Below are 27,520 nucleotides of genomic sequence, written 5' to 3'. Positions count from 1 at the left end.
GTGAAAACTTCACCCCTCTGTGCCCCCCATCAGTAAAATAGAACATCCCCAGTGCCTGCCCCCTTTCCTTATCTCTAGGGAACAAGTCCTCACTGCCCTCTTAAAGGCAAAAAATACAGCCTCCATGGGACCTGATAACATCCCAGGCTACATCCTATATGAACTCAGGCAGGAACTTGCAGCACCATTAGGCACCCTATTCAACCAAAGCCTGAGTACCAGCTTCTTCCCAGCTGAGTGGAGGACAGCCACTGTCATCCCTTTGCACAAAGGTGGAGCATCCACCAATCCAGGAAATCATGGAGCAGATTATCATGGTCCTCTTTAACAAGGACATTGACAATTTCTAGACACTCAATCCAACACAGTTTGGTTTTGTCAAGGGGAGGTCATGCCTGTGAAATTTGGTCGACTTCTTTGAGACAGTCATGAAGGCCATGGACGAAGGGAAGATGGTGCACACCGCCTACATTGACCTGGCCAAAGCCTTCGATACTATTCCCCACATGGGTATAATAGATAAATTCTCTCAACTAGGCATCAATCCATATGTTACCAGATGGGTAGCAAACTGGCTCACTGATAGAACCCACCTAGTCAAATAGGGGAAGCTACCTCAAGCAGTTGACTTGTAACGAGTGGTGTACCCCAGGAATCGATCTTGGGGCCTCTCCTGTTTGGCATATACTTTTCTGAGGTGCAGGCCAAAACAAGTGGGCTATGGCTGACCAAGTTTGCAGATGACTGCAAGCTGGGTGCTGTCATCAATTCCTCTAGTGATATAGATATCCTCCAAGAGGGCCTCACCTAAAAAAATGACTGGTGCCAGAAACATGGCCTCAAACTGAATGCCAAAAAATGCATCATCATACTCCCCTTTGGGGAGCGTGACATCCCAACAAACTATCACATTGATGATAAGGTCTGAAGCATGCAATCAGTCATGAGGGACTTGGGCACCCAGGTTAATAGCAAACTGACGTTTGACCACCATATTGCCTCCGTTGTATGGAAAACTTTCTACCTGGCCCACCTCATTAGTAAGGGTATCTCATCTAGGGACAAAGTGGTCATAACATCCCTGTATTCTTCCCTTATAAGACCCATTATTGAGTACAATGCCCCTTTCAGCAAGTACCTCAGAAAACACATGCAGCAGCTGGAGAGACCACAGAGGTTCCTCAGCAGGATAATCCATGGCCTCAAGCTTCTATCCTACACAGATAGGCTAAAGGCCCTGTCCCTCTACTCAGTCTCCTACAGACTTCGCAGAGGTGACCTCTGGCATACAGAACAATCTCAGACCCCGCCTTGATGGGACTACTGCATATCCGCAAGTCAAGCTCCATTCAAGTAAACCATTTATGCAACCTCAACCTGGTCTGTGACATCAACAGGATTTGTTGGCGGGACAGATTTCTGTCCCAAAGACTCCCCCTTTTGTGGAATAGACTCCCTCTTCACGTCAAGCAGAGTACCTCATTTATCCTTTTTGAGCGCATCTTGGATAAGTGGATGGGAAACAGAAAACACACCCCTGGGATTCCATCCGTGTTCTTGCTGGACAATGGCATAGTGTGCTGACTTGTTGGAACATGGGCTAAATTCTTGACTAGGCTTGTAAGGGCCTCAGGGCCAATAGCCCAGTAACCTTATGAAATAAATAAAAAGTTAGACACACACACACACACACACACACACACACACACACACACACACACACACACACACACACACACACTATATCCAAGTGCATTCTTATGCAGAATGCACACACATTCAAAGTTAATATATTTTATTTCTTCCTCTACAATAGCCTGCTGTCATGCACCCTAATTCCATTGTGCTTGTTTTAATAGGTTGGGTGGTCCCTAGCAAGAGTCACGTGTGGCCAAGGCATACCAGCAAAAATGATATGATAGAACATTTTAAAAGGTAATGTAGTGCTACAATGATTTACAATGAAGGAAATATTTAGTTAACTAAGCAAGTGGTAAAGATCAAGAGAACATGCCATGTAAGACAGAGTAGCTTTGAGAGAAATGTGGAGAAACACTTCTTATAGAAAGAAGTGGTATGGCTTAAATACTGACTGGAAAATTTCACTGGAGAAAATAAAGCAGACAAGAGAAAGTGAAAGACTGCAAGCTAACTACAGAGCAGGAATGAGTAATCAAATCAGAGAAGATAATCAGAATTAGGCAGCTGAATACCTCATGTAGTTATGGTCATTCATAAAAGTCTGTATTTCCATATTTTGTTGATGTGAGGGTAAGTATGAAGCAAGATAACTAAATCTGCCAATTTTAGCTATGATGATTATTGCTCTGAAATGTGATTTGGCATGCCGACAGGAAACAATGATTAATGTGAGTACATTGTCACCCAGTTCAGAATGTAGTAGTACTTCAAGTGTTCAGTACATATGTTTGACTGTAGCAAACGCTTAACTCTTGGAAAAAATATAGAATCAACCCTGAATGTTTTTTGCTTAGAAAGTCAGATTCTTTAAAACCATAATTCCTGAGTTTGACAGCTCAAAACTGAATGCATGTCTGTGGCTGACCATTTACAGAGGCACTCCTTTGCTAATAAGAACCATGAGGAAATTTTCACTTTAATTAACCGAAAAAGCAGTACCTGGTCCTCCTGCCGTGTTACTTCTCAGATCCTAATTTTTTCTTCTGCACTTCACTTCAGAACATCATTCTCCCCAGGAAGAAACAAGGAAGATGGTTTCAGTCTGTAATGTAACCTGACTGAGTGAATGACAAAACTAATGAAATTACACCGAGGCCCAGCTGTGATCTCATCTAATGGGTAATGATCTGTGTGACAGTTACCCTGATTCCATTAGTTTGATGGGACTGGACTTTTGATAACCTCTACAAATCAAAACCTGACCTATGCTGCTATGAGTGATCTCATCAGGATTCAGCTGCAAATCTTCAGGTTTAGTGAAATGACAGATGATTTGCCAGAGTTTTCTATTTACTGGACAGATCTGATGACCTTGCGTTGTTTTTTTTTTTTGAGAGAAAGAGATGTATATTTCCAAGAGATCAGTAAAGGCAGTGTAAACAAAGGATGTCATAATGGCAATGGAATTGAAAGGAATTTTTCTTTAGGATGACAAAATAATTAATTAATAGATGGTTTTTGGTTTTAAACTGCAGTCAAGTTGAACTATTGTTTTTCAGTTGAAATATCCTACCCATACTGCAGTTTTTCATTCTACTTTTGGATTTCTAGTCACAGTAAAAAAATAAGTTGTATGTTCCAGTCCCATAACTGTTTTTCTTACTATGTCAGAAAGCAACATTAATTTGCATTCAGTATATCTACAGATTTGTGTGCTGAAGAAAAGTTAACATGTTTAGTTTAGAGCTCAATACTGAATTTTTTCTATTCAGACTAACTTTCATAATAACATTGCACACATCTTTTTTTTTATTGTCCGCGGTGGTGGTGCTGCGGTAGCGTTGTCGCCTCACAGTACGACGTTGTCCTGTTCGATTCTCAGCTAGAGCATCTTCTGTGTGGAAACATGCATGAATGGGTGTACCTTCGTTGAAGGTTGTGCATCAGGGCTGGCAACTCGGCACGTAAAAATATACTGTCAATCATTAGCGGACTGGAGTTACGCTGTGGCGACCCCTAACCGGGAAAAACTGAGAGACAACAACAACATATGTTTTTTTTTATTAAAACAGAATTATAGTTATATTATGAAGGGCCAGCTTGGAATGAGATGGGAGATGTTTTGGTGGTCTGAACGTTGTATGTGTCCTGTTAATCAGTGAAGACACAGGCTGTAATGTCCCTATTAAAAAGCCTTCCGAATGTACAGCAGGAGTGTTCCAGTCTAGATACTCTTATAAAGTGGGAAGAAAATGGGCTGTTATCATACAGTGACACTAGTAATGTATACGTAGCTGTGTATGACAGCCTCCTGAGCTTACCTTTTAGAGAAAATGCTTAAAAATGAGAATCAGTTTAGCCTGTGCTCAGATTTCTTATGTGCACAGGCCTATGACTTTGACTACCTTATTATCAAGGGAAGATACTGATTGGGTTTATCCTGGATTTAACTAAGTAATTCCAAGGATATAACTGCTGCTAGTAAACTTATGGAAAGAGATTCAAGGTGAATTTTTGTGTCTCCTCTTGGAGACAAGTACAGGAAGACAGGCAGTGCAAGAACAGATTATAATTCGAAAATTAATTTAGGCCTGCACTGGTGGCATACAGGGTAAAACCCTAACTATGGTCCAGGTAGCCCTGGTGAAATCAGATGCTTGATGACACAGTCTGGTAGGAGCATGCTGGGAGGGGAGGGAGGCCATGCTATCACATACCCCATTACAGACATCTGTTTGAAGCTGGGGACTCACAAGAGAGTGTTGTAGAGAGGGTAAAGCTCATTGCTAAAGTATACATGGCAGTGTGACCTATATGCCACAGAACCCATTGCTTGCCAGCTCTTGGGTACAGGATGTGATTGTGAATGGATGAGAAATTAATGAGGGAACATACTCCCAGGCAGCAGTGTAATATTCAACTGAAAAAAAAAAAAAACAGCACTGAGAAAAATGATGCTGAATGCTGAAATTTTTAATGGTTAAGCACTTTCAACCTCCAGGGTCTTCTTCAGAACATTTGAACTTTATAAAACAAATTACTTAAATAGTCTACTAAGACATTCCCCAGGTCACATGATCACTAGATAAATCAATAAAAAATAATTATATCTAAAATACAATCTTAAAAAAAATATCCAAAAGACATTCAAAAATAAATTTAATTCACAACACACATTAATTGTAATAAAATTATAAACCATCTATTTGCATTTGTTTTTTAAGAACCACCTTATAATTAACACTGCTGTTTCACCCTGGTGTGTGATAGGCATAAAATAAAATCTGCCAATTCATCTCCAGTGTTCCAGCTTACCCTCTTTATCACCATTAAAATCACTCGGACCATGATCAATTACAAAGAATTTTTTTTTAATTCTTATGTTCAACTGAATGTTTACCTAAAGCATTATCAATGTTTATTTTGACCACATACTGATGTTCGTATGCACATTTCCTTAATTCTCTGTTGGTTTTCCCAGTATAGAATGACTCCCAAGTTGAACACTTGGCTAAATGAGCTACATATTTGGAAGCACAAGTGAAAAAAATGGTATCAAATGAATTCTATTAGTTATAATGCTGATAAAGTGTGGACTTTCTGACATACACCTGCACATTAAACAATGGTGATATTTGTAAGTTCCTATTTTTAATCTTTACACTTATCTATTTCTTTCTCCAAAATATATTTAATATTATATCCTTTTTTATTGATAAAAACTGGTCTGTCTCTCACCACTTTACTGGCATCCTCACTTGCATCTAGTATTCTCCAATTTTTTTGTATCATCATCTTTATGGCTTCACTAGCCATGGAGAAAACTAATGGCATAGAAAGAGACTGATCTTGGTTATTAGAACATGGAATCCTATCCTTGTCCTTACTAACCTTTTCTTGTTCTATAAGTTTCTTAATGATAATATTTGGATACCCTCTTCGTAAAAATCTATTATGCAATGCTTTTGAAAAACTATCTAAAATCAACATCTGTAGTTAATCATTTTAACCTTTCAAACTGACCCTTAATAATGTTTTGTTTCAAATAAGTAGGATGCATACTGGAATAAAGTAAAATATCATTACTGAAACATTTTTATAAATAATAACATTATCTACCTGCTTTTTTGTGTATCCCCACATCCAAAAAACTGATTTTGAACTTATTATAATTGTTAGAACATTTAAAAAAATCAGTCCTGGCATTGATCTTACAAAAAAATGCTTCCAGTTTAGTAGTTCTCTCTTTTGCAAAAAAAAAAAAAAAAAAAAAAAAAAAACCAAAACAAATAAAAACAAACAAACAAACAAACAAAAAAAAAAACACCCCCCCCCCAGTGAAATGAAAATAAGAAAACATATATTTATATACATCTATTTGGAGTAAAACATAGATTTTTCCAGGAAGCCATCACTACATTTGCATAACTGGGGGCCATTCAAGCACCCATTGCCACCCCCTTCTTTGGTGATAATAAGGAACTTCAAAGGCAAACATGTTATTCAAAAACACATAATCAACACATTCAATTAAAAAATTTATCTCCCTAACAAATAATCAATGCTTTTATTCAACATAAATGCCATCCATTCTAAACTGACATCATGTGGTATAGTCATATACAATGAATGGACATCCACTGTTCTTAACAAGTCTTTATTTTCTACCTACATGTCAAGTTTTTCTAAAAAAATCAAAAGAATCTCTGTTAAAAGATGGCATTTCTTTGACAAATATAGTCAATGCCCTGTCAACAAATTTGGATACTGATTCTAATTTAGAGGCTGGTGTTAATAGAATTGGTAAGTAAGGTAAACAAGATTAATTTTTATGTATTTTGGGAACACCAAAAAGCTTATCTATTTTTGGTTTTGGTGTGTTGAAATATGTATACGTGCTTTCTGATATCACCCCTTCCAAAAGGTTGACATATAACCATGAATCAGTTTGCCCATAACCTTTATTAATATCACTCTTGTTAATCTTTTTGTAAAATGTAGATTGTAATATTTTTGTAAAATGTAGAGTTCCCCAACAAACACTGCATATCGTTAATATAATCTCTTTTATTACCATAGATTCTCCCTTGTCTCCTTTCATACTTCTGAGTCTCTGTTTTTGTTTATTCTTTCAAACTCTGTCACTACGGGGGTAAGATGTTTTTTACCTTTTTATTATTCAAAACAGTTCTGATGTCTTCTTCACAACATTCTCCAAAAGTTTTGATAGAGGAATGTAATGGTGGATTAAATGTACTTGGTGTAACAAAATTTCCCTTCCATATAGAAAAGTTATCTTTAAATAAAACTTTAAAATTAAGCTTTCTAGCATAACCTTTTAAGTCTATGATGGTGTCCAGCGGTTCAGATCTAACAGTTGGAATGAAGGAAAAAAACTTTATGTAAAAATCTGGTTTCTCATTCTGTGAAGATCAAGGAAAAAATGACTCCCATAAAATGAACAAATTTATGGATGCTTTTAATGAATCATTATCCTGTACCCTTCTCACAGTTCATTCCTTAAATCAGTCATTGTTTATTCAAAACAAAATAAAATGTTAAAAGTAAGCGCTTTCGAGACTACAACATCACTTCATCAGACTGAAAACTGAATGAAACAGCACTCAATTTAAAATGAAACTAACCAATGAATTTCTAAAATCAATTAAGCCATTTAGAATAAAAGTATAGTCACAGGAAAAACTGCACACAAACTGAAGTTGCAAAGCTTAAAAAGTAAAATACTAGAAATTATACAAGCAAGAAAATATAAAATATTGTGTGCATACATATGATATTGTACAGAAATAAAAACTAATGTTTGAGTGGATGTGCTTTCAGAAAAGGTTTGAGACTAGATACACCATTTAAACCAAGTGGTTTTTCTGCATTAAACAGTAAAATCCATTTCTGTTCTGCAACTGCTGTATGGTTAACATCACCCCTGTAGTTCCCACATCCAATACCTGTAGAACTAAGAACTTAAAATTATGTCCTGGGCCATGCTGAATGTTGTGCGGTGCTAAAGCTTGTGTAATTTCCAGCATTGTATTTTTTAGACTTTGCAACTTCAATTTGTGTGCAGTTTTTCCTGTGACTATACTTTTATTCTTAATGGCTTAACTGATTTTAGAAATTCATTGGTTAGTCTCATTTTAAATTGAGAGCTGTTTCATTCAGTTTTCAGTCTGATGAAGCGATGTTGTAGTCAAGTTTTATTTTATTTTGAATAAACATTTTTCAGTACTCAGCCGTGATAGTGCAGTATTTGTTGTTATTTTTATGGTTTAAGTATCTTCTTTTGCCGCCCCTCATCCTGTTCCTGTGTTTTTATCCAATCTGAGAGGATAGAAATGACCTAGTTCATCAACACTGGTGTGGAGGGAGGTGGTTATTCAAGTCAGGGGGATAGCTGCCATGCAAATAGACACTAGGTCATTCACACTGGCTTTAAGATGGGAGGATATGGGTCTCATGGTACCTGTGTGTGTGAGAGAGAGACCATGTATGTGCCAAGGGGAGAGTATAGGATGCCCACATGATAACGCAGGTGCTTATGTCAGCTACCAGAAGCTGGGGTTAGGGCCATTAAAAAAAAAAAAAAGAAAAAACAAGTAGCTGTGTGTATTACAGCTCAATGATCTGGTCTCATGCAAGCAGTGAAGAAGGACCAATCAAGCCAAAGCATGATGGTCAGCAGGCAGTTGGGAGAAAAAGTCAATAACTAACTGTGGGACAGTGACATTTATCTGCAGCTTCTTATAATTCCAACAGGTTGTAACTAATGTTTGTTTATTGCTTTTGTTTACCAGGAAAGTCCAACTGGGCACAAATCCCATTTTCAGCAGAGGACCGGGGAGAAATTTATAAAGGTTTCTTTATACCTTTTTATTTTTATTTTCTGCTGTTGGAGACTGGGTAGGTAATATGCTTCTTTATGAGGTCAACAATCTGAAAAATGGAAGTCCCAAAATGGAGGAATAAAAAAGCGAAATTTTTATTTATTTATTTATTTACTGTCATGTGGAGGACACCTAAAACCTAATTATAATCAACTCCAAGTGCACTCTCGGAAAACCCCTAGATGGTACTAGTTATAGTTTATTTTTTCAGGTCTCCTTTTTGGATCGGCACCATTTTTCAGATTTGTGCTTCTAGACATTCTCTATGGTGGTTCTCTATCAGATTGCCATAGGCTTGACAAATATATAACTCCTGTTCAACAAACAGATGGCAGTTTGTTGTAAACCACTGGATTAATAATCAAGCACTGGTAAACTGGAATATGAACAAAAAACATATTTTTGTTGTTAGGGGCTGTTTGGGAGAGACTCACCCATGCTACTGAACAGATTTATTCCAATTCTAACATTAGAGTATGTCAGAAAAAGTGAAATCCCTAACCAAAGCAACCACCCTTAAAATCATTATTTCTTAACATTACAGCTTATATATTTCTTTCTGAAGAAGTTCGTTCATATTAAACGAAAGAAAGCGCATAACTATTAATCCTGTGTGAACAGTTTTTGTTGGTTCCAGCTTCACGCTTTGTTTTCCTAGTGTTTTTTATTATTTGTGAATTTGGGGTGTTTTGTTCTCTATATATATTTCTCCTGTTTGTCTTTGCTTTTTTGTCTTGCAGCTGTTGTTGAATTGAAAGTCACGGAGGTTTCAACGGAAAGAATCACAGCTTTTGATCGACACTACAGTTGTGCTTTATATAAGATGGAAACGACAGCAAGGTCACAATAACGTAAAGCAAACCAGGAAAGATTAAGCAGTACACAATGATTCCAATAACCCTTATGTATGCCTTACCATCAGCAAGGGATTTCTGGGCTTTTGTTATCTAAAGTTAATGGACGCCAAGCTTTGTTTCAGCTGTAAGCATGTTAACATAGGTTAAGTAAATTGTGTCATTGTATTTTAGAAACAAATACCATGATGTTAATAAATATACACTAAATCTGTGGAATTAACATTTTTGTTCAACAAGAATGTATCAACTTATTTAACCTTTTTGTGTGTTTAAACAGATATCTTTATTCTTTATACTATTAAATTTAAAGTAATTCTAATAATTTGCCAGTCATCTCATGCAACTTATAATTAAATAAAGTGTTAAAATCCAAGAATATGAAGAATTACACAAAATTAAAAAAAAAAAATCAGCAGCCGTAGTAAATAATTGTATCCAACAGGTCTGCCCTCTGACCAGCAAGCCCCATCTATAATGACTTTTCTTATTTATCCTCTCATTTCTTCTTTTTCTTTGAATGCTCATTAAGAATATAAACCTGCCTAGTCCATTAAAAAGGTGCTGCTTTTGTGCAAACCATTTATTCCATTTATTACAGATTCCATTGTTGCACAAACAGTTGTAATGGAAGAGGTTATATAATCACGTCACTACGTATCAGCCTTAGCAGAGTCATATGGAAACCTGAATGTCTGCATTATGTTTTCTCTCTCCCTTGGGGTGGTCCTCAGAGATGAGGTACTCAAATCTATTAGCAGCTTTAATTAAAATATTCCCTTGGGGAATATTCATTTCCTCAGTTATGATAAAAACAGATTTTCCCACCACTGCAGATGAAACACTAGTTCACATTTAGATTTATATTCTGTTTCGAAATGCATTTTATGTAAGGGCAGAATTAGGAGAGACAATATATGCATTCATTTTTTAAATAGAATAACATGGCAGATCTATTTACAATGTAAATTTAAGGAGTCACCAGTTTAGAAATGACCATGTTGTGTCTTAGCTACAGAACTGAGTGCATTTTAACTGCATAAAAGAAAATTAAGGTAAGTTGTTTTAAAGTATGCTTATTCACCAGAGTCACATGCAGATGAAACATGACACAAAGAATAAATCAACTCTAACCTAATCTAAACTGACATCTACAGATATATATATATATATATATATATATATATATATATATATATATATATATAAACCATCCACCCTACCTTCCTAGCTACCCCACCTCTTTTTATTTCAGGCAGACTTACATTTTACTAAATAAGGTGATACAGGAAGGGTGAAACATTGTAATGATTAAAACAGATAAAGCGCAGCCTGATTTTTTTTATTGTACTGTTTCATCAAGCCGCAGCCCAGACTACCCCAGCTGAGCATTAAATGCTGATCCTGTGCTTATATCACACTCATGAAGCATGTATTCTTTCTGAGAGCTGAGAGGCAGGTTGGGAAGAAGCAATGCTGCCTTACTTATGGCATGTATTTCCTTACTGCATTCCTTTATCTCTTCCCTTGTGATGTTTTTCCTTGGTCTTGGATGACCCCTTTATTTGCTTTTCTTTTTTGAATCCTTGCTTGTTCTTCTTTCTCGATTCCTGCCCTCTTTGTAAGGTGCTTGCTGCTCCATCACTTTTGTAGCTTCTTTGCAGTATTTTTGACCACAGATGGGAATGCTAGTCTAGCAGGAGTGTGCAAAACTTTACCACTGGGGATGGTGATTCAGTTCTTAACAACAATCCACTCCAGTTAGCCCTCTGCTACTAAACCTACTCAGTTTGTTCCACTAGCTTCCCAAGTGTACTCCCTGCCTCTTTGCGAGTGGGCTGGCCTTTGACTCTCTTTTAACAGAAACAAGTACTTCTAAAGCCAAGAACATAGATTAGGCAGTCGGGAATATATAAGTAGGTCTCAAAACACTCGGTTGTTTTGTCTGTCTTCATTCAGATTTTGCAATATTCTCTTACACTCTTAAAACTTGAAGTCTATTTACTTCACTTCCAAGATTAGAAACTAGTTCAGACTCCTGCTTAGATACTGGAAGCTGGTTTAATTTCCCAGTATGAATGCAATATTATCTTTACCACTGCTGTAGAGACGTAGAGACAGAGAGAGAGAGAGAGAGAGAGAGAGAGAGAGAGAGAGAGAGAGAGAGAGATTAATGTGGCATTTTTGTTTGCTTAACATGGAATCCTTAACAACTTGTGGTGCAGTTTTCAGAGATGTAAGAATGTTGCAGCCTAGCAGATGAAAAAATGTATACAGATGACTTTTCAAAATGCCTTTTGGATGTGACCATAACAGCAGGTAGAATCAGTAATAAATGTCTTTATGCTTTTAGCAATTTACAGGAGTTGTGAAATTCTAGTTTGTAGACCACATGCATTGTGTACATCTTGTGCAAAAGCTTGAGACAGTAAAATGGTGCTCATCTCATTGCATCTGTTACAGAGGTTTTCTTATTTATTTACATTTGATTACTGGCAAAATCCAACTGGTTAAATGCCCATTTCAGTACAGGCCTGGGAAAAAAAGCTCTAACGTATTACAAAAACATTTCAACAACAATAATTTTACAATTTTCAAAAATAATACAAGAACATCTACAATTAAATAATTATACCAATACTAGACAGTCATCTAAGCATCGCTCATCTGATAACCTAACAAATAAAGGATCTTCCACTACTGAAGAGATCTGAGTACTTGTGTAGTTCTTGTATCCTACTAATTAAATGGCTGGAACAGGATTCGTAAAGGCTCTGAGGGGTGAAACAGAATTCCACACCATCAGTTCTATGGACCCAATCTTAGAGACAATACCCAGAGACATAAAAGGAGGTCCATCTTCTTCAGAGGGTTTTCCACTCGAGAATACCTACACAACAAGATTCTACAACTAAAAGGCTAGGTGATTGTATCACAGGAGTGTTTGCTCTTAGTTACCCATGTAGCAATTGAGGATTATACTTGCCACCTAGAGCCTACTCACAGGACTAAAGTTGGGACTTACTAGACATAATGTAAAAACCTTGGTTAAAATATGTACTTATATGACAATGATTTAATATTTAGAAAAATGTAGCCAGTTTATAAAAAAATTAAAGGAAAGTTAGTATAATATAAACAGAAACTGCAATACGAAGTGAAAAAAATGGGTTATGGTATATTTAGAAAAAGAGTCAGAAGAGAGCAACTGAAGTAAGGAAGTCAGTGAAGAAGGGACAGTAAGAAGATATAATGTATGAAGAAGTACTTCTTTATATTTAGGGATATAGTTTATCATGGGACTGATCAAGAACAGAGACATATTTTAACTAGGAAGTCTTTTGCAATGGTTTTAAAGAACTGGAGGTAGGGTACTGACCTGATGGATACAGGTAAGGAGTTCCAAGCCTTAATAATGTGGCATGATTACAGCCCGCGCCCAAAAGATTTAATATATTTGTGAACAGAGAGGAGTTCTTGGACATTGGATCATAATGATCGAATGGGAACATAGTTGTGCAGAATGGTATTTAGTGCCTGTAAGAACTAAAAGAACTGTATGATACTGTAAATACTGGAAATAACTAGAATAAATGTTTTTATCGCTTAATTACCTAGAACTGTGTTGAAAAAGTGCCAGTCTCTCCTTTATGTCCAGTTCTTGTTTTACTATGTAGTAGCAGTATACCGTATAAGTAAACGTCAACAGTGTCCAAAACAGTTCTGATAAACTGAAATGCACAAAATTACGTCTTTATAGTTTCTGCACTCATAAAAATTCAATCTTACTGTCTCAAATAACAGCGCTGATAAACTGCAATTGACTGAATTACAATGTCTGTAGTTTCTGTACTCAGTATTGTTCCTTCTGCACTCACTCCCGAGTGTCTGTGCCAAACGTCTGTGAACTGCACAGCTACAACTTTCTGTATATCAGTCCAAACAAACTTACTTCTGTGTCTGAAGTATCTCTCCTAATAATACCAAAACCCTGTAAATTACTTACAAGTTCTACATGCCTCTTTAACCTTGGTTCCCAAGTCTCGTACCATTTAAACAGGATCAGTTTGTACTCAGAGTACTGCTCATTCTGTTAGCAGATTTTATTCTTATCAGTATGTAAAATGTAAAATATAAAATGATGATACAGGCCAACTTTAATATAATTCCATTTCTAGGCCTATGCAAAGAGAATACTGTATTTATGTCTAGCAAACTACATTTAAGTGAAACCTGATCTTACAGTGCCATACAGGTAGATGGTTGCGGGATAATTTTATAGGTGGTAAGAAGCTATGTCTAAGTATATATTAGTTGATGGGGTAGTTCTAACCAATGTAGGGCTATACATTGATGGGTTCTGAAAAGAGTATTTGCTACAAATGTATTCTCTTTATTATAGCACCATTCAAGTTTTGATTTTTGAGATGCCTGGAGGTTAATAATGATGGGAACACCATAGTGTACTGATAGGAGGAGGTAAGTCACAGTAAGTGTAGTTTTAGTTGCATGGGTGAGAAAGTTTTGGGCTCTGTAAAGTATCCCTAGTTTGAATATTTTTTAATGCAATTTTCTATATGTGGGTTAAATTTAAGATTATCATCCACTATAATTCCTAAGAATTTGCTTTGAGAAGTGATCTCAACAGCTGTATTATGAATATCTGTGCATCAGCATCATCTTTCAAATGGTAAAAGGCATGTCAAAATAAGATGAATGTGTGGTGCCCATCTTATTTCAATACAATAGCAGCAACACTGCAATTATGCAATATTAGCAAGACACATAATTCTTTTTAATCAAGCAGTGTTCATGCCCTTTATGTTTCCATCTTTTATAGTAAAAATTCAAGATCTTCCCTTTTCTGAATACTTGTAGGGTGTGATTGCTTTGCCATGAATGACTACAACTTGTCATCTCAAAGAGTAAGTAAAGGCAAATGGCAGCTGCCTATAGGTTAGTTACTGTGATTAATTTTATACTTAAATAAATAATATCAACATTTCACTTGCAAAAGATGACAGCATTTACCAGTTTGTTTATGTAACACTGCAATCTAATTCTTCATAAAAAGCTTTTTTTGAGTTCACTTTAGCTATTTATAACCCTCTGTTGACCTCAACAAGGCAGTCTCATGATGCAAAATTATATATGCCATCTAACCCTAAAAATGATGTAATTTTAATAATGACAAATAGCACCACTTGCTACCCAGTGTGAAGACCCGGGTGCCACTGGCAGGTTTGAATCCAACCACTGCCAACTAGTGCACTACCCGGGTGTGCAGAACCAGAGCTATGGTCCTTGAATCCACTCTGTTGTCCCAGAAAGGTCTGATGGCTAAGAGTAACAGTACCAGTAGCCAAAAAGTGCACACAAATATGAGTCAATAACCAATTTACCAAATGCAGCCTGTTGTCCTGGATTTGGGCTTCCAGCATTCACACCCAGATTAAGACTACAAAATGACCTCTTACTGAGATAAATATTTTACCTGGCACTCCAGGCCCTTTCTCACAACTCTCTCTGTGAACCACTATGCTTTCCCATGACTCTTATCTATGGTAATTAAATTATTGTTTGCACACACATTTCCAAGTGAAGACTGGCAGACTTCTATAGTTCCCCACAACTTCATCTTGGCAAAGTAGTATTGCTGCCACCATAGATATGGCTAGAGATCAGCTATAGCAGTTACCTGCCATGCTTGACTTAGTCAAATATAAATTGTAAAATATTATCTCACTGGTAGTATGCTCAAGTAATCTGGCAATTAAAAGTGGATACCAAAGTTTGGCAGCCTACAGTTGCCATCTTTCCAGATAATAAATAATGCATAAAAAAGATAATACATACCAGCCACAAGATCTTAAAATGAATAAATAAAACTTAAATTAAAAAAAACAAAGAAGACAGTAATGAAACAGGTTAAATATGCAGAAGTAAATAATGTAAAATGAACAGAAAACACTAATCAGTTGTATCAGATGGAATATTTAAAGAAAATCTCTGTTTAAGATAGATAAGTATGTTAGTTGCCTCTAATTAAAGAAATATGAAATACTTGACCTAACAAAGTAAGTAAAATATTATTTATTTTTAATTTATTAATTGACTATTTAATTACCAGGAAAGTCCAATTGGGTGAGTGCCCATTTTCAGAGGAGTTCTAAGGAGAAAATCTCCAAAAAGTATTTCAAAAACATTTTAAGAATAACAATGTTGCATATTTTACATTAGGGAGAATTACACATTTCACAGCAGCATACAAAGATGTAGTTACCAAAGTAATACATGCACGACTGGTTTGATATTGGTTTCAGCTCCAGACATATATACTTTTCCACATAATTTCTGTTCCCACAGAAATCCAGGTGTTGTATTAGATTAAAACACTTCATGTTCAAAGAAAACAAGTTCTTCCACTTTCAGATCCCCACATACAATGGACCAGTATCTGTTCAGAATTCTGATAACTGCTTTCCTAGTTCTGTCCAGTTGCTTGTTTGAAGAACATTTTGATTACAACTGTGTTCCCAATACCAAACCTCTTTTATGACTAAATTACAAACTACTAGGTTCTTGTAGAGGAACTGCAGAAATTCAGACTTTACATTTCAATTACAGCTTATGTTTGTGTATTTGCATTTCTTCACCTTTTTGCAGAGAAAGGTCACAAGCTTGCACAGTTTTTGTACCACAGAAAACACACATATTGCAGTGCTCACAAAACTTAAATATAGCTTTACAAGTTTGCCAACATTCTAAAACAAGAAAGAAAACTGCACGTCTTATTTTTAAATATTTTTCTACCCTGTATACACTACTGCATAGCCTAAATTGTATAGCCTGAGACAAATTTCTTCATGAAACAACATGAGATTTGGAATAAGGAAAAATGTTAGGATCTTCATGCTGTGAAGATGAAAAATCAGAAAGGACAAAAGGTGTTCTGAACATTAAATAGCATCTAGGTAATATTATTGGGAAAATATATAACTTTGAGATAGGGTTAACAACAGTGGAGTGTATAAGCCTTTTTCATAAAGATGATTTGCTGCAAGGAAGAGAAGTAATGTGTTAATGCAGGTAAAGCTTTCTTGTGCTTTTTTCATTTAGCTTGCTGTTCACTCATCTGCTTGCCCCGAATGGCTTCACCTGCCTGGTTCCTTATGTGATCATATGGCTACCCTCAATGTACCTTTGTCTGGAAAGTCTTCCTCTAGAGAGAAGCTTGTAGGTGAAGAGGAAGTGAGTTGTCACTGTCCTGGAAAGGAAATTAGATAGTGAAGTGGCCATCATATCGTTAATCTAGCTGGGATTTTCTTTTTATTAAACTAGTCATTTCCTCACGCATGCATACTTGGAATCTTTTCATATTGGTGACTGGATACTTGTTTCTGTGAGTACCTCTCCTCACCTATACATTGACATCATTTTCTGTCCCAATGTCTCTCATCAATTAATATAATACTGCAGCCCCTGGTCTCTGTCTCTGCTGAGAGCTTTAGCTTACCCTAATTTATGTGTACCTAACTTCTTCATCTCCACCAGAGAGGAGCAAGCAGTCAGAGACTCTTCATTCCAACAAGGTGCAAGCAGTCAGAGACTCTTCATTCCAACAAGGTGCAAGCAGTCAGAGACTCTTCATTCCAACAAGGTGCAAGCAGTCAGAGACTCTTCATTCCAACAAGGTGCAAGCAGTCAGAGACTCTTCATTCCTGTTTTTTTTCTCTTGGCTTGTCCAGTGCTTGGGATATTAGCTGAATTCAATTCTTACAGGATGAAGTGAAGGCTGACAGATAAGGTTTATTTGATATGTTACAATATTATACGTTGAACTAACTTTTTTGGTGTTTTCATATTATGGGGTTTTGTCTCATTTTCACTTTCACACTTTTGAGACCTTCAAAGATCTTCAACTTCATGTTCAATGTACCACTTTAGTTAATGTATTATTCATCTTTTCAAGAGCATTTAGTTGCATGAACAAGTGATGGGTGCAATAAATGACACACAACAATCCTTGTGGGTGTAGTTTTATTACGTTAACATGTATTATTGATCTTTGTGGAAGAGAATGGGTTTAATCTATAGATTAATCTGTGATTATCCTTTTATTAAGCTTTAGGCTGTGGTCTAGAATGGCAGATTGACTAATATATCATGAAGAATTTAGACCAGTATCTGTCTGCAAAGCAGCATCAGTTTCTAAGAGGAAGGCGTCTTAGAATATGTTTGGTATGTTGCTTGACATTTACTCCCCTTAAGGACCAATACTGTTTTTCTGGGTAGTTAACTTTCTATATGATTACAAGGTGGAATGCATTTGTCATGTCACATTTCGGCCTCCTGAACAGCTTTGCAAAGTGTGCAGCATTGAAGAAAAGGAGCAAACCGTCAAGTCCAAAAAAGAACACATCTTTTATATTAATACCTCACAATCTTCTAGACTGTTTAAAGGGTTGGAAGTCTTTTCTTGGGCAGTTATCTTGTATGAATTTTCTTATGTGAAGACATTCTGTTTGGAAATCATTTATTCTGTAAATGAGCTGGTGTGACAGAGAATGGATATAGAAACATTTGAAAAACATGTACCTGTCTATGCTTTGGCATCTTTTTTTCCTAAATGTTGAGTCTGGACTTAGAGGAAGGCTGGGGGGGGCTTGCTTTTTAAAATTTAAGTTATTTTTTTGCCATTGAGCTTGGTATGGTTTAAGTAGATCCATATCTTCCTAATACAGCACATCTTGTAATGCAGCAGTTTGTTCATAAAAGTTCAAGTACACACAATTCTATAAATAGTGTACTCGAGCTTGGTAATTTGCTATCTAATGTGAAAGTAAAAAAAAAAATGTTTTGCAGGAGGCAAATTGCCACATTCCCATATGGGAATCTTTACCCCACACACACCGTTTACTTTAATAGTTTCACTTTCAGGTTGCTGCTTCTTGGAGAAAGTGGATTAGCAGCTAATATCTTGTTTCTCTGAGGTGACCTTGGATCACAGAGACATTGCAATAAAGCAAACAATGGTAATCTCATTCTAATTAAATGTAATCAAAGAAATATAAGTAACTGGCAACTGAAGCCACTAGGCTCAAGCAGACTCCTGTAGTTCAAGCAAGACCATAGCTTATTTGGCATTTTGAAAAGGTGGTAATGTGGAAAGTTTGGTACTTATGTATTATCTCAACCACATTTGTCACTGGCGGCTGGTTCCCCGATCATGAAATATGTCCCATAATGGTTTTTAAAAGTGACGTGGTGTATGTGTGTGTGTATGTGTGTTTTTTTTAAACCGTACAGGCTCTTTTCTGGACTGTTATCAAAATCATGTCCAAAACCCCTACTGTTGCTGTTTGTTTAGGCGGTATACTGAGAGCATGCTGGTTATTGCAACTCCGCTCGATGAATGTTCCTTTTTTTCCTGCCAGCAAATGCAGGTCAAGTAATGGTTTAAACTCACATTTGTCCTTCAAAGTTGTGCCATTATTGTAGTGTGACTGGTACAACACACTGTTTTACTTACTTTAACAGACATGTAGAGTGAAACGTAACATTCCCAGAAATTAAAAAAAAATAAAGAAAAAAAAAAGAAAAGAAAACACTGGTTTGAAAAGGTAGAGTGACTGCACTTCTGGCTGAGCAATTCCCACCACAGAGAAAAAGAAAGACACAGTGACAGCGATCAAGATCGTTGCAACAGTAATCCATGAAGAAGTGCTACGTGGTTTTCACCGAACATGCCAGTGCCAGAAATCACAGCCTACACTGTAAAAAGAAAATCACACTATGTCACATTTTATCATGACATTAACCCGATTTGTTGTAGGGTACAGGACCTGTTCAGTTCATTTCAGTTTCAGTAACCGGGAAGATGGCATGACATCCTGCCGCCGGTGGGGAAGTGTACCATGCATCGACAGGTTCAGTATTTTTTCTAATTTTTATTCATAACCCAAAAAGACCCTACCTTTTTAAAGCAAACACATTGTCTCCCATTTTTTAAAACATTACCGTTCACATTTCAGTATCGGAAGCAACCGTAATGATCGCAAAAATTTGGTTGTGATAATATGTAAGTACCGAAAGTTTTAAGACAGAATGTCGTTTGTGTCTGTGGGATTAATCTACCTCATTTAGTCCTAATTTGCAGAAAAGCACTTTGATAGTCTAAAAGACAAGATATACTGTATATAGTCTGTTAACATTTTCTATCCTAATAACATACATGCAAGTTAACTTTAATCACATTTCATTTTCATAAAAACAGTGACATCTGTCACTAAACTATTAAGAGGTCAACATGGAGTTTATATACTAGAAATGTAGCAGGTGCCAAAAACTCACTTTATGAAGTCATGCATTATCATGTTTGCTTTTAAATACTTGCTAACCAAACTGGTCACTGTTCCACCAACACCTTTGTGCATTAAAGGCATAACAACCGGCAAGCAGTAGGGCAGATGTTATAACACTTGCCTGGATCTGTTCTCAAACCTTAGAATGTCACATAATGAAAGCAGTATCTGAGGCTCGTCTTCCTTGATCAGCCTGCAAGGATCCAATGTAAAATTAATACATGTAACTTAGATACTGCCACTATAACCCTGTTCTGTTTCTATAGCAACCATATGTTCAAATTAAGAATGCAATGAATTCTGAAAAAGAAGCTCTCAGAAAAGACTCAAATGATACTTGGGAAACAAGGATGCTATATACTAGCAGTCTCCAACCTTTTTTGCAACAAGGACCAGTTTCATGTAAGACAATTTTTCACAGAATGGCCATCATGTCCGCATAATAAAGTCCATAATATGTATTTATTTACTTATTTGACATTTGTTTACTGGGGAGGCCATTTTCAGCTGAGACCCAGGGAGAAGAGCTGCAAAGTACAATAAAAAGACAATTGACAATAATTTCCAAAAAAAGTGTGCGTTCTGCTTAAAAGCATAACATTGATCTGCTATGGTCGAGAGGTATGTAAACCTAATGGCAACTTTATTGACTTTCTAAGTTTATAAGAGCAATATTTAAAACCTGTCCCTGTTATTTGGTTCTGTCCAGCATACCTGTCAACTGTACAGATTATTGCAGAATGTCCAGATTTTTGCCTCATATTTCTGTTTCTCATAAAATTGTTGCTTTCTGGCAAATCACTGGCAGATCATTGAGGGTTGACGTCAGAAAATAATGAAAGGCAATTGAGTTTCAGACTTCATACCCTTCAGAAAATACATGCTAATGCAAACCTGCATTTCTACTTTCTAAGTTTGTAAGAGCAGTACTTAAAAATGTCCCTATTTTTGGGCCTTTGTCCCCCGTTATTTTTGGCTTTGTCCAGATTTCTTGCTCTAGAGGTTGAGAGGTATGTGTCCAGATTTATTGTGTGAGAGGTTGAGTGGTATTGCCGAGAGGTACGTAAACCTAATGGCAACCTTATTTACTTTCTATGTTTAAATAAAAGCAACATTTAAAATCTGTCCCTATTATTTGTGGCTTTGCCCAGATTTATTGTGCAAGGGGTTGAGTGGTATGGTTGAGAGGTACGCAGACCTCATTGCTGCTGCCAGGGATCACTGTCACTCTTCACACTCTCTCACACACACACACACACACACACACACACACACACACACACACACACACACACACACACACTTTTTTCGGTTTCCTTGACGTTTATTTTATACTTTCTAAACAGTAAAAGCACTGCTTAGCGAGCGTAAAATAATGGCTCGATCAATCTGACTGCTCACTGTCTCTTATACACACGCAGTCTCTTCTTCTTTCACACACAAATACGTTCTTTCATGTACTCATTCACTCACACACATAGATATACACATTCACTTTTTTGTTTCACTTTCACTCCATGCCTGGCAGGCCGGTACCTCTCTGCTGCCTGGTGATTGGGGACCGCTGCTATATATAATCAAACAAAAGAGTAGACTTCAGGAAAATTAAAACAGTAATGGCAATAAGACAATTATTGTTAGCTGAGTTAATCATGTTAAGCCAAAGGTTCCTAACATTGGGGGACCCATAGATAAACTTCACAGTATGAACTTAGGGACAACTTTAATTTTATTTTACATTTGTTGACCTGGATAGTCCAGCTGGAGACATGTCCATTTTCAGTGGAGGTCCAGGGAGAAAAGCTCTACAGATGGTTTCAAATACAATTATTACAATGTGCATATAGATCATGAGACTTCATAACATTATACATATAGAACACATTTTACAGTCCACTTAGATTAATACAGTCTAACCATCTTCTAAACGGCTTAACAAAGATAATTCAGTACCACTTACAGACATAGAACTAGTAAACCAGTATGCATCAAGATTTAGTCAGGCTTGGAGCAGGGTCATATCCAATGAGACTTGAAGTGCTCCTTGAGAGCTTTCTTAAATTGAGATAAGGTGACAGGTAGGGTAATGTTAGCAGGAAGGGAATTCCAAATTTTGCCAGCAGAGCTGGCGAACAGGGGGCACCAGCTGAGTTGTTGGATTTAATGGTTTGCACTGATATTCTATTGGATGACCGGAGTGATCTAGAGTTGGAGTGGGAATAAATTATTTCTTTCAGGGCAGGTGTATTATCTGGTTGGTTAAGTGCTTTGTGAGCCACAATGAGGGGATTATACTGAATCAGTAGGGAGAGGAAACCAGACTATGTCTTCATCAAATTGAAACATTTAAGTTCAAGTAGACTAACACAAAAGTGTTTAAAGACTATCCTCATGGTAACTTGTCATGTATTGCACTGGCATCCTTTCCAGGATTGGCTCCACTCCTTATACCTGCTGCTCTACAGGATAGATCATGGATCCCATGCAAAACTTGTGATGATGTGAGGTATTTCCAGCTTTGCCAGGAGAAGTAGGGCAGTGGATGTGTAACATATGCCAGCACAGCTAGCTAGAATTTAGTAATGAATTATATTTTATTTGAATATCAAACTGATTTGTACATATGCTTGTGTTGAAAATGGATTTGTAAATTTGTGTGTGTTACAGTAAACACCAGAGTTTCAGTCACAGAAAATATTAAGAATAACACAGCTGCTAAGATTCACACAGGTACAGAAAAACAGTACTTAACTATATTGGAAAAGAGTAAGAAATTAAATTACTGGGCATAGGCCATAAAGATGTTATCTTAAAGTCTTGAATGAAGCTAGAGATGCAATGTTTGTAAGAAGCATGGTTTGTTAGTCATCTCAGTAGCCACAAGGTAAACAATCAGAGTTTCATTTCACAACAGTTTTATTTATTTTTTTGTATTAGTTTATTTTATTCAGGGAGAGCAGGAAAATATATCAGCAGAGGATTATGGCAAGCTGACAAAGAACCAGTTTGCCAGGGTATGTGAAGCCAAAAGACTAGTGTATGCCAACCTGACTAAAGAGGAAATTATTTCAGCCTTAGTCACAGCTCAGTTCAACAACCAAATGATAGCTAGTCTGGTGATGGGAATTTGCAGCCCTCAGAAACAGGACAGTTCACTTTTTCCTCAGAGGACTTAAAAACCTTCTGGAGGTAAAGATACTTGAACTGGAGGCCAGACTTTTGGAATTATAATCACCAGAGAGACTGTGGCGATTGGAGGCCAAAGAAAATGAGAAGCAACATTAACATGAGAGGGGGATGCTGACTCTTTGCCAGGGTCATAGAGGTAATGGGGAAGGGAATAGCCAAACCCCAGAATCAATCTAAGGTCAGTAAATTTCTTCCACAATTTACAGAGGTTGATAATTTTTATAGTTGTATTCATATATTTGAAGAAGTATGTAAACAGTATAATGTTGACCAAGGGCTCTGGGTACAGTTCCTGACCACCTTACTCCATGATAAAACTGTAAATGCTGTTTCTAAATTGTCTGATATTGATTGTTAAGAAAAGAAATGTTTACTTGAATGTTTTAAGTTAACACTTGAAGCTTACAGAAAAAAAAGTTTTGTGAGCAGAGATGCAAATGAAAGTGTGTGTGATTATATTGCTGAGTTAAGCACTTATTTTCATGGGTGGGTGGGGGGGGGGTGTCAGGTCACCACTTTTGAAGGGCTGGCAGACCTTTTGGTGGGGGAACAAGCCCTTAGCACTTTGCATGAAGACACAAGAATCTGGTTGGCAGACCAAAACTGTAACTCTGCAGATGAACTGGGGAAAAAGGGGGCTCTCTACTTAGCAAGGAGGGCATCACTGCACAGGAAACAGATACCCAGTGCTGCACATGGATATAAGGGAACCCATGGTGGGCAGTCTAAACCACCCCAACAGAGTCTACCAGTAACACGGGAAGCCACTAGTTCAGGTACACAGCCAGGATCAAGCTGTTGTTTTAATTGTAACCAGTGGGGCCATGTATCATACAGATGTCCATGAAGGCAAGGTGGGGAACAAAATGTGGGAAGCCAGCAAGTGAGAATAATTGCATGCCAGTAGTAAGTTGTTTGAAGACAAAAGGAGTACCAAACTATCACAAGAGGTTATATTCTATCTTAGTGGATGGAAAACAGGCCACTGCTAAGAGAGACAGCAAGCTAAGCAAATCCAATGACGGACACGCAAGGTCGGCGAAAAAACAGGTTTATTACTCCACAAAGCTTTTGGGAAAAGTCCCTTCTTCAGTGTGTATGCATAACTTAAAATGAATAGTTACTTTATACAATTCAAAAATACAACAGCCCAGTAGAAGAACACATTCAATCAATCAACTGTGGTGCAGCTAAAATTTTAAAGCCATATAGCACCTATGCATATATAAAGTTCAGCATATAAAACATACCTACAAAAACATACATGAAAGACCATACCTATAAAAAGTATGCATATAGAAAGCATTCATAAAAGAATGGTTATAAAATATTTTGCTTCATTTTCAGTATAGGCTTAATACTTATAGCTGAATTTAAGCCTGGTCTAGAGTCAGCATTTAAATGCGTAATCCATTCATATTCACAAACCTCTACAGCATTATTAAGATCACCTCTTCTCTTCCTTTTCATATTTACATCAATAACCCTGAAAAGAAAAGTGTATTCATCACCTGCTTCACTAATATGTTTGTAGAGAGCATTTGTATCTACCTTTCTCCTTGTTTCTGATTTATGTTCAGTAATCCGATATTTTAGCTTCCTGTTACTTTTGCCTACATAAAAGGCAGGGCATTTCATACATGAGGCCAGATAGATTGTGCGAATTGTATTACAAGTACCATAACCATTAAATCTAGTCTCTTTTCCTGTTATCGCATGTTTAAAAATATTGTTACTCTCTATGTCTCTGCAGCATGTACAATTTAAACAAGGGAAAGTGCCATTTTTTAGCACTTTCATGTTTCCTAGATGCATTCTTTAAATCTTTATAAGATAAACGTTGTTTTAAACTTGGACAATTGCGATATACAAACAGGGGTTTATCACCCACCAGGTTCTTAATATCAGGCATAGTCCACCAGTAACAGGGGAAGCCACTAGTTCAGGTAAACAGCCAGGATCAAGGGTTAAATGTTTTAAACATAACCAGTGGGGCCATGTATCATACAGATGTCCATGGAGGCAAGGTGGGGAACAAAAGGTAGGGGAGCCAGCAAGTGAGAATAACTGTATGCCAGTGGTAAGTTGTTTGGAGACAATAAGGGTACCAAACTATCACAAGAGGTTATATTCTGTCTTAGTGGATGGAAAACAGGCACTGCTTAGAGACACAGCCTCTGAAATAACCATTGTGAAGCCTACGGTGGTTAAAGAGGAACAGTACTTGCTTGGGAGGGACCCCATTCCAAATGCCTTTGGCCAGGATTCACCTTGACTGGGAGGGTGGAAAAGGAAGCAAACAAATAGGTATGTTTGAGGATATCCCTGCAGATGTCCTGATAAGGAATGATTTTGAAAATGCAGCAAATTGTGTGCATGTAGTTACATGCAGTCAGGCTTGGAGAGAGGCATGTGTGTCTGGTAGCCTGGGGGAGACCCAGACAGACAGTACACCTGAAGCCAGGGCTGGTGAGGTGGCTATTTCAGGGAGGGACCTACCCTGTAGCAGTGAGCCTTAAGGTGAGCTACAGCTGTTGGTAGGCACTGATGTTCCCTTGGACAGAAAGACTACAAGGGCAGAGGTGAGTTGTAGTACCCAGGCTGGCAATGAGGCACTGCTGTCAGAGAATATCAGATTTCCCATGGAATGGAAGCTGAAAAGAGTCACAAAAGTAGAGCTGAGACAGGCTCAACTCTCAGACCGTACATTATAAGGCCACAAACTCATTATAAGGCCACAAACTCAATGCCAAAAATTTCATTGTCATCCCTTTTGGTAAAAACTCTGTACCCATGAACTACCACACAGGCGGTTGTCTACTTAACACCGAAAGTGTGATAAGAGACCTTGGGACACAGGTGGACAGTAGTCTCTCCTTTGATAATCACATCACCACAGTAGTTAGGAAATCCTTCTATGTGGCACACCTCATCACAAAAGGTTTCTCATCCAGGAAAAAAGATGTCATTGTTCCCCTCTACTCATCACTCATTAGACCCATTATAGAATACAGCGCCCCTTTTGGTATATACCTCACAAGACATCTACAACAACTGGAAAGGCCACAGAAATACCTGACAAAGAGGATTATCGGGCTCAAACAGATGTCCTACACAGACCGTCTCAAAAAACTCCAGCTTTACTCAGTCGCATATTGCCTACTCAAAGGCCTAACATACAAAGCTATGTCAAACCCAGACCTGTTGAACATGCTTCACTTAAAGAAATCCCAATCCCTCCAAGCTACATGCTCTAGGGACCTAAACCTTGTCACAACAATAAACAGAACATACTGGAGGGATAGATTCCTGTCCCAGAGACTTCCCATACTCTGGAACAAACTACCTATCTATATCAAACAAAGCTCCTCATTATCACTCTTCAAGAAAAATCTTGATGATTGAATGGGAGATAGGAAATTCACCCCGGGGATCACTTCTATGGCTCTGCTCAACAGGGGCACAAGAAAATAATTTTCTTGGGTGGCAAAAGCCAGGGTACCTTTTTGGCTAGGCTTATATAGGCCCTGGGGACAATAGCCTAGCACCTACCTATGAACCTATGAACCTATGAGGAAGGTAGCTAAGGAGGCACCTGATTCTCAAGGAGAGGGGGAATCTTTATAATGGAACAAAGGGTTACTGTATAGAGAGTGGACCTCTGAGGGAGGGCTAGAGGGTGAGGTAATACAGCAGTTGGTAGTGCCTTGCGTCTACCATCTGGCACTTCAAGCCATAGCCCATGACATTCATTTTGCAGGTCATATGGGCATAAAGCATACCAAGAGATGTATTATGCAGAACTTTTATTGGCTTGGGATTACTAGGGATGTAACAGGGTACTGCAGTACTTGTGAGCAGTGCCAAAATGTAGAGCAAGGCAGGAGACAAGGTCAAAGGAACTTTGACACCTTGTCCTGTGATTGAGGTGCCATTTCAGAGAGTAGCTTTGGATATTGTGGAGCCTCTGAGTACCCAAAGTTCCACAGAAAAGAATTATATCTTGGTGTTAGTAGATTATGCTACTAGATACCCTGAGGTGGTGGCTCTGTCCTCAATTGAGGCAGAGAAGGTGGCAATGCTTTGTTAGAGATTTTCAGCAGGGTAGGTTTCCTAAGAGAACTACTGACTGAGAGGGGTGCCAATTTCATGTCAGACCTGCTGGCTTGTCTGTGGAAGCACTGTGGGGTGAAGCACCTAAAGACCACCTCCTACCATCCCCAGACTATTGGTCTTGTGGAGAGTTTAAACTCTACCATGCTATGGGCATTTGCATACCAGTTTAAGAAAGAGTGGGACAAATATTTGCCCCAGCTGCTGTTTGCTTATAGACAGGTAACCCAAGAATCCACAGTATTTCACCCTTTGAGGTGCTATATGGACATAGAGTGAGAGGGCCTTTAGATTTGATTCATGATGAGTTGGAGGGTGAGTGTAAATCTCACAAGGAGCATGCTGTGACATATGTCCTAAACCTCAGGACAAGACTTAGGGAGATCATGGGTTTGGCACAGGAGAAACTTGTAGGAGACCAACTGCAGAAAAAGGTCTGGTATGACAGGAATGCTTG

Source organism: Protopterus annectens, chromosome 8.part0 (assembly GCF_019279795.1).
Source record: "Protopterus annectens isolate FY-2018-M chromosome 8.part0, PAN1.0, whole genome shotgun sequence".
Taxonomy (NCBI): domain Eukaryota; kingdom Metazoa; phylum Chordata; order Ceratodontiformes; family Protopteridae; genus Protopterus; species Protopterus annectens.
The sequence above is the reverse complement of the archived record's forward strand: the minus strand, read 5'-3'. Positions refer to the sequence as shown.